Genomic DNA, 9,018 nt, shown 5'->3' on the forward strand with positions numbered 1-9,018 from the left:
TTCCCACAACATTTTCTTCTTTCACCAGCATAGCTTGGCAATGAGTCGGCTTTCTCACTTCTTCGTCCTCTGAATCTATGGACCACACCTGTACTCCACCAAATTCATGATTATCACCTGTAACCTGTACAATCAAATAATTCATGGTGTTATTGTTAGCTGCTGATTTCCTTTTCTTGATCTCCTCCAATCGTCTCAAGAGGTTCGCTTCCTCATCTTCTTCATCAACCTTTTCAAACTTTTTCTTCAGCATGCAGTCTTTGGCAAAGTGATTCTTGCCTCCACAATAATGGCAATCAAAACTTGAATCACCACCAATCTTCGTCTCCTTCTTGGATTCTTCTGACGTTGAACCCATCTTCGGTTCCTCCTTCACCTTTTCGGAACTATAACTTCCCTGCCAGTTTTGGTTCTTGTTGGATGGGAACTTTCTTTTGATAAATATTCTTGGATTAGAAACCATTAGGGCATACTCTTCACCAGTCAGATCACAGTTAGCAAGATCCAATTCTTTTTCTTCTTCAACAGCACCATTTCCTTTTGAAATAAGAGGTAACAACCCCAAACTAGAAACCACGTTCGTTTCCTTTGACACCGCACTTTCATGGGACTTCATAATTCCCACTAGTTTCGCCATAGAGTATGATTTGAACTGCTCGTGTGCCTTCACTGTGGACACAACTGCCATCCATTCGGGTCTAAGACGTTCATGAAGGTGACCTTCTGCTCAATAGCCTTCCTTTCGATCCCATGCTTTATCATCTTACTGAGAAGATGATTAAACCGATCAAAGGCCTGAATGAGTTTCTCTTCGGGCTTCTATTTTAAATCACCGAATTCCGAAAGCAACAAGGTTTGAATTGAATGTACCAGATCTTCATCAGTAGAATATAATTCTTTTAACGTATCCCATATCTCTTTTGTTGTAGCACATGAACTCACCAAACGAAACGTGTCCGATTGTATAGCAAACCTAATCATTCTTAAGGCTCTGATGTTGCACTGAAACTTCTCTTTGTCGTCTTGAGGAATATCTTTCACATCATTCATGAGACGATATTACTCTTTTTGAGTGTTGACAATCTTTGAAGTCCTTGAATGAGCAAACGGACCAATGATGATTGCTTCCCAGATCAAGTACCCATTATCCTCTGAGCCGATTACATAATCTTCGAAGTGGTGCGTCCATACTTCATAGTCCTGAGTGTATAAGATTGGAATTGTTGTTGTTGATCCAATATTGTTGGATATGTTGATTGGATTGGATTGAGAATCGTCCATAGACATTGTGACGTTTGATCGATAACCTGTTTAAGATTAGACTTGTAATTTATCGTTACGGCAAGATCGACAATTAATGAGATACGCCAATTTGGAATGACGGCTCAATTAATATCAGTCAATGCGGAAAAACCCTAATAATTTCTTCAACTGAAGAGATGTGTATGAATTACACAGCCTCCTGCTTTGATACCAATTAAAGAGAATAAATCTCTAGATCGTTTAGATCTTTCACAGGTATTTTAAAAAAGAACTAACACTTCAATCACAATACGAATAAGAACACAATATGGAATCAATATGAAGCTTGTGATTCAAATGTAGTCACGCCTCAGCAGAGCTCGATAAGGAACTTCCACTGTAGAGGCGAGCTAGGGTTTACAATAATTTGATAAGAAAATAATTAAAAGCGTTTTCGACTAAGGATGCATGCATGCACCTTAAATACTAAAACCCTAGAATAAAATAATGCACGGTTGGACAGGCCCAAACCGGCTACAAAACTGGGCTAAGGATCGAGCCCATGACACAACACTATACGACCCAAAACTAATTATATATTTCATCCGTTTATGCTCAAATTTTGTTAGAAATCTTACTCCTTGATAAAAGCATGTATAAGAATATAATGGGAATTTACTCCCTGTAGCAAATTTACCTCTCATAACATGTTCTATCTTTAATTTCTCATAGGACTCTAAGATCTCTCCTAAGGAAGGAAGACTCAAAAATTCTACCAAAGGTTTTTTATCCTACTTTTTTTACATTAATCGTTGTCTTACGTAAGAAGTGCAACCTTTTTTTATTAGTTTCTTAGTAGTTAAAAGATGTTTCCTGACCAATCTGCAAATTATTTAGGTTATTCATGTAATGTAACAATCCTAAAGTTTTTAAAAATGGATAGACTTAGATAACATCTTGTAATACTTTTCAACAAGCAAATCACAAATTATTTGTTCACAATATCTCAAGAAGTAAGTGAAAGCCTCGAAGATTGTTAATCCCTTAAAATTTAATATATATATATATATATATATATATATATATATATATATATATATATATATATATATATATATATATATGAAGTCATAGTTGTTTCGATATGTTGATATGTAAAATATATGTTTCAATATATGTGATATTTAGAGACTACACTAGTCTTATTCTGTCCCAAGTGCAGGAAATAGCAATGTACTTTGTTGTTTCTTACATTTAAGCTCCTTTACCAAAAATAAGTAGAAGTAAGATGCTATTTCATGCATTTAGGCTTTTTTTTGTAAAATTGCAAGAATTAGCAGCAAACTTTAATTGATTTGACTTAAAAAAACACAACTTGTTTTTATTACACAAGTCCCTTTATGTCCCCAAGTACCAAAAATTGCAATGTACTTTGCTATTTCTTGCATATAAGTTTCCTTTACCATAAGTAGAAAGTATGTTGCGATTTCTTGTATTTAAGCTTGTTTTTACCATCGTGTACTTTATAATTCTTGCATTTAAGCCTATTTCACAATTATTGTCCTAATTTTATTTGGTTTTTGGGTTTACAGTGGCCATTACATTCTTGACTTTTGTTAGACAACATTTTGGATGTTAACTTAATTCTCTTGTTATTTAATGAAACAGGTGGCTAGTCATCTGGTAGCTGGCAGGGATGAAATGAGTGCTTTAGAATCTTCTTAACCCGATCCTACTGGTTTCCATGATCAGGTAATGCCAAATAGCAACACACTTCCCTTTTGTTGTTCATTATAGTCTAATATGACGTCAATGGTTTAAACCATCTGGTAGTTAATACAAGTCTAGAAGGATTATTTAGTAATTTCATCTGAGATATTGGATATAATCGAAACTTTAGACATAATCTATTCATGTGTTGCATCTACACTTTATTCAAGTTGATGATAAAGTTTGCAGGTGTTGATTGATTTAATAATAGAAGAAGTGAAGGCCAAACATCCAAGAGTTACATACGCTGACCTCTATTATGTGATTAATTAATTGTTTAAATACCTACTTGATTACATGCTAATAGCTTTAATTTAGTGGTTACATCATTCTTAACCATTATGCTGATTTGCTGATATTTAATTTGTCTACAAAGGTGTTGAAGGAGAATCAACTCAATGAGATGATATTCAAAGAAAACTCGGGAACTTACCTCCCAAACTCCCTGCCTTCAAATCCGATCCTTTCACTCTTGCAGAAGACGAAGATTCTAAACTTAAAACCGTATTTCAGGTCGATAACAGGACAGAAGAAGAACTCAAAGATTTAGAAGATGATCTTGATAACAATTGTTTCCTCGAAGAATACAGGTACTTCCTACTCCCTCAATCCTAATCTCATTTTATGAGGGCATTAAACTTCATGTGATATTTTCATGGTTTTATTTTCTTTTATGTTCTTGAAGGAGAAAGAGGTTAGCAGAGATGAAGCAAACAGTGAAAGTTGCAAAGTTTTGGTTAGTTATTCCCATTTTAGGATCCGATTTTGTGTGTGAGGTTTCACAAGCTACATCTGATGTGTGGGTGGTTGTTAATCTATACAAAGATGGGTAATCACTAATTCACTACTATCTTGTTTCTTATTGATTAGCAATTGATTTTGATTATATGGTTGTTAATGGAAACTTGTGATTGAATAGGTACCCAAAGTGTGGAGTTCTAATGCAGTGTATGGAAGAAGTGCCAATAATGTATTCAGCTACCAAATTTGTCAAGATTATATCAACTGATTGCATTCCTAATTATCCAGATTGTAATATTCCCACTATGTTGGTGTATAATAATGGTGTAGTGAAGGCAAACTATGTTAGGTTGCATACTTTTGGTAGCAGATGCACTCCAGGAGGTGTTGCTATGATTTTATGCCACTCAGATTCTATTCTTCATGATGGACTCAATGGCAAAGCTTCTAGAGAAGCTGTTCCTGAAGGAGTAAGGAAAAGGTTTATAGAGATGCACTCCAGAAGGCGTTGTTTTCTTAATGTTTTATGTTAAAGTATATATGTTTTATGTTAAAGTATAATAGGTTTTGTTTAGTAACATGATTTGAGACATCAATGTCCTTCAAAAATATGGATGATGGCCGAGACTTACTTTTGTTCTTTTTTATTTTTAATATGTGCAGCATAGGGAGACATCAATGTCCTTCAAAACTATGGATAATGGCCTAGTCTTACTCTATACAGTAAGTACTAAAGAAATAGCAATGCACTTTCATTCATTTGTTTCATATTCTTTTCACAGTTCTCTAGCGATATTTTCCTTGTGTCATAGAATGATTGGATCCTATCTTGTTTTTTGTTATTTATACACAATTTGTTTCTTAACTCGGTGGTGGTGAAGTTCAACACCATGGTGAGGTTGCAAGGCTTAAAGATGCGATGAAGATTGTCAAAGGATACATTACTCACGAGTTCCTTTTAATGTTGTACATGTCTTGTTTTCTTATAATAAATATTATGCAATATTAGCAATGTATTACATTTACTTACTATTGGAATGATAATTTCTATTTAACATATTAGTGAAATGAATTATCTTTCTTATTTATTGTATTTTATTTTGTATTATAATACTTTTAATGTGTTATTGAATTTGGAAATTACTAAATCTATCAAAATATATAATTTTTAAAACATTTAAAATTATGACACGCAAAAATATGTGTCGTCTTTCTTTATGATAGGGGTTTTAACGACAGGGTCTTTCTTGACACGCAATGTGTGTCGTAAACGTGCGTCGTAAATTCGTGTCGTAACTGCGCATTGTAAATTGATGACGCGCAAAAGTGTATCGTCTCTCTTTATGAGAGGGTCTTCCTTGACACACATTTGCGCGTCGTAAAAAGTTGTTTTTCTAGTAGTGTTATTTCAATTCTATACGGGTAAAAACGGCTATGTATAAATCTTATTTCAATTCTATACGAGTATGTATTATAGGTATGGTTTTCTACTTAGTGACTAATTAGTATACCTACAAGTTCCTTGTACTTATAGTATAAGTGTTCGGGAAACTTGTACTTAACATTCATACTTGTATATCGACAAAGTATAACGCTTGTAAAGTTGTGCTACCATGAGTCCGTAACTGCGGCTGTATGACTAGTTTCAAACCTCTGCTTGATGCTACAAGTTTTGCATTTTAAGATAAGTTCCACGCTTCATCAAAGTCGGAACAATAAACAAATAAAAGGACAGTTCATCACTCGCTTAAGTTTGGTTGTAGCAAGAAACCACCGATGGGGTTGTCAACCCGTATCTTATTCATACACGACTTCCTCGCTCGCACGGGATTAGTGGTTACAGGTAAGAGGATTTTACCTAAGATTGCCAATCTTAGTTGATTAATATAATAACTCATGTAGAATTGTTGAGTTCCATTAGTTCTAATAGTAAAAGCATATTCGTGTCTAAAACCATAAGTTATTAGACTATGCTTTATGCATTACTCCAAATATTTATAATACTTAGGCAGTACATCATCTATAATTCGAGTTAACACCAGGTTTTATCTTGACATAAAACCAACAATAGCAACATACCTAACAAGTATATATTGAACTCCTGAATATACCTTCAAGGTTATATTAATAACATAATAGGTTTTATCTTGACATAAAACCAAAAATAGTAACATACTTAGTAATTAGTATATAGAACTTCCGAGTATAACTCCGGAACTATATCGTAGACAACATATATATAGAACTCCCAAGTATAACTCAAGGTCTACATTAGTATAATATCATGCAAACAAGTTTACGATAGTTATATGTTTTCAAAATATCATATCCAAAACAACTATATCCCGATTAATATAACTATCTATGTTGATACAAATATACTATCATATAGCCATAATATTAAACATAATACAATATTTAGCATGTGTTTTCCCCCAAAAACATTAGAAAGTAGGGTCGTGAAACTGACCCTAGTAGCGTGATCTATAGAATCTAGATGGTCAGAGGCTCATCGTTGTCAGGCTCGAGATGGGAAACGACCTTCGGAAACGAGAGAGAATGAAAGGAGAAGGTGTAACGATTGAATGAGCTTTGATCTCTATTTATAGGTTGTTTTGGGCCCATTCACATCGTGAACATGATAGGTTTACGTTGTGAACTTCCATGAGTCATCCTGTAGCCTTAACGTGTGTTTTCTAGCTCCGAATAGTGTCTGTTAACTCCTCACGTCGTGAGAAATCTTGCTCACGTTGTGAGTTCAGTCATATTAGGGTTTCTGACAGATGTATCTTCGGAAGGTAGTGACTTTTGCATACGAACTCTGTTTTTGACGTTCTTTATATCCACACGTAGGTATTTACGAGTACTACAAATCTCTTTTAGACGCAAATAGCTAATTCTAAGTTTATTTTAATTTCCTTTTATTATAGAGATTTATGGTGTTAGGGTTTATCATAACTTCTTCACGGGAAGTCATTTTTAGATGTTCTCTATATTTTTGGAATCGTATGGACGTATACTTTGAGTTGTATCATAAATTATGTATGAAAGTTCATACTTTAACATGAATTACATAGTAAGTTTATCAAATCACTAGTTTAACAAAATAACATTACATGATTGGCATAGTCACATGTGATTGTTATTGACCTATTTTGACTGGTGTTACACCCCCTCCCCCTTCCTATTCGACAAATTTAACCAACACCATTAAAAGTAACTAAAGCAAGTTGTCTTGCTTTCCCCCATCACAAGCAACAAATTTTCAGGCTTCTCTGACCAAATTCACAAGCAACAACTTGTTCAACCTCTTAAAACATAAAAACATGTTAAAAACGGCTCAATCGAACCCAACCTTAACTCAAAATATATGCAAATTAGATGTTGTATTTGTTTAGGTTTATAAAATCCAGAAGTTGGATTTGTAGTTTGTCGATCTCCCCTTTGTTGTTATCATGACCAAGGATTCAGGTGTTTGTTGTGTTGCTTGGATCTAATTGCAGGCGGTGGTTATGAATCTGGAATGAACTTGGAAAGAAGATGAAGATGGTGGTTATCGTTTTAATGAACTAGAACAAAGATGGTGGTTGAAAAGGGTGGTTGTGGGTATAATGAAACCTGAGGTGAAGATGAAAGATGATATGAATACCACATTCATTTTCTGGGTTTTATTTGCTTGTGATTTTGTGAATTTAGAATGAAAAATAAAGATAAATCATTGTGTTTTTATTTTTATTTTGCATCGGTATTTGTGGTTGATTAATTTTGATCCTAGTTTTGATTTTGTAAATACGATCGAGAAGATGATAGAATGGAAGGAGAGAGGTGATGGTTGTGTGGTTTTTTGTGCTTGATTGATGTTCATAGGAGATGTGTCTGAGAAGATGATCAAATGGAAGGGATGATTGATGGTGAGGTGGTGGTTTGTTGTGAGGTGTTGGTAGCCATTAATACATATAAATGATTAAAAAATTAAAAAAATAATAATAAAATGATAAATTATAAAATAGGGGTAGCTTGGTCATTTTATACATATTTAACGGAGCTTTTGTAACGACTTTAGATGGAAGGACTGTTTGTCTAATTTTTTGAAATCATATGGATGTTAGTTATCAGTTTTTCAAAGGTTAGACTACAACTGTAATTTACTCTTAGTTTTATATATATGATAAAATTGTGAAAATTATCTATGTGGTTTGTCGAAAATTGGTATTTTTATCCAAAAGGTTTTAGGACTTACACTATTGATCCAAAAAATTTGATTTGATGTGTTATTTTATCCAATTTGTTTAGATTTTTTTTTAAATAACAATTTTGTCCTTTGTATTTCATTTTTTAATTTTTATTTAATTTATCTATTTTATAAATTAAAAAAGAAAATAATCACACCAATCCTACCTATTACTAACCCACTTACCTGTTTCCCACCCTCTCTCTCTCTCTCTCTCTCTCTCTCTCTCTCTCTCTCTCTCTCTCTCTCTCTCGGAAACCACTGTCAAGACTGTCAGAATCTACTACCGCTACCATAAGAAATGACCTGCCACCGTCATCATTCATCTTCTCCGACTCACGACTGCCGCAAAGCACCCGTCTGTTAGAAATCTGAAGAGAGACTGTGGGTTCTAAAACCCTTGCTCCGGAGATCTTCATAGTGGTGGCGACCTCTAGATATAAAAAAGCTAATGAACAAGATAGCGAAATTTCAATTGTTTTGGTGTTTCAAGGGTGGTTCTAAGACAAATCTGAAAAATTAGAGAATTGTGGCAATGGAGATCTAGAGTTGTTTATCGTGATGATTTAAGGTCTGTTAAATGGCCACCATAAACTTCATACACATGATGACTAATCTTTCTTCCATTCGGTCGGTGACGTTCTAGATTAGGATATGAAGAACATCCATACTCTTCTCCACCGATTTTGTATTCAGAAAACGTATTTGATTTGGTTTTTATTCTCAGTTTCTGTAGATTTTCAGATTCTTTGTTTCGAGATCTCGAAATCTCAGATGTTGTTTTCGTTTTCGTATGTATGTCTAGCAACCGAATGATTCCAAGGTTTTCGATTTTGCATGTCTGAAAAATTTATTCTTGTTCTTAAGATCTAAAAAACTTGAGTTTGTAGAGATATCTTGTTCCTGTGTGTTCTTGACTGCTCTGGAGTGTTGTTGAGTAGTCTTGTTTAAGTTTAATTCATTTAGAAAAAAATGAGTTTGCTGAAAAATTGATTGTTCATGTTTGAGATTGTCGATCTAAAAAGATGAGTATT

The 9,018-nt window shown here is 33.9% G+C and overlaps 1 pseudogene; it reads left to right on the plus strand.

Moving 5' to 3' along the window:
- Positions 1 to 3,375: 3,375 nt before the first annotated feature.
- Positions 3,376 to 4,565, plus strand: LOC145066373 (uncharacterized; annotated as a pseudogene).
- The last annotated feature ends 4,453 nt before the right edge of the window (positions 4,566 to 9,018 follow it).

This window comes from Lactuca serriola, chromosome 1 (assembly GCF_051521515.1).
Source record: "Lactuca serriola cultivar US96UC23 chromosome 1, Lser_US96UC23_V15, whole genome shotgun sequence".
NCBI classification, from domain to species: Eukaryota; Viridiplantae; Streptophyta; class Magnoliopsida; order Asterales; family Asteraceae; genus Lactuca; species Lactuca serriola.